This window comes from Colletes gigas, unplaced genomic scaffold, assembly GCF_013123115.1.
Source record: "Colletes gigas isolate AHSC1104 unplaced genomic scaffold, ASM1312311v1 Colletes_gigas_Sc00070, whole genome shotgun sequence".
Taxonomy (NCBI): domain Eukaryota; kingdom Metazoa; phylum Arthropoda; class Insecta; order Hymenoptera; family Colletidae; genus Colletes; species Colletes gigas.
This window is the reverse complement of record NW_025106699.1, coordinates 307106-307686: the sequence shown is the minus strand read 5'-3', so window position 1 is coordinate 307686 and position 581 is coordinate 307106.

Here is a 581-nt window from a genome sequence, read left to right as displayed (position 1 = left end):
TACGTTAGACAGAAATAATCAGATTACATCAAATATTGAATTTCATTTCTGGCATGTGTTTAACCTAAAAGGTTGAAGATCGTGCGGGGATTCCCGTGTCTTTTGTTCGAGTCGGATGGTCGACATTACTGTATTTTATGTTTAACTATGTAATATCTAATGAATAATTAAAGTGGTGGCGTTTAACATTTAAATATTGTCTATATATAGTTATTTAATCAGTTCCTATGCAATGGGACTATTATTTAATAGGTTATGGTCCCAGGCGTGGTTATAACCTGAAACTGATCGAAGCACGTGTTCACGCAGACTACCCATTGAATTCTTTTTTTTCCATTAACCCCTTAACGCTCAGATTTTTCGGGTTAACCAACAATGATCAGTTTTCTTTTTTAGATTCGTTTCTAAAAGTACGGTTTTTGTTAATTACAATGTTGTATCTAACGTATAATTTAAAGGAAAACAAATATTATCATCCCTTAAACCGTTGGACTAAACAAATATTGTTTTTCAAAGCAGTCAGGCTCGGGCATGAACGTTAAGGGGTTAAGACAGATAACGATGTCTTCAATGATGAGCTG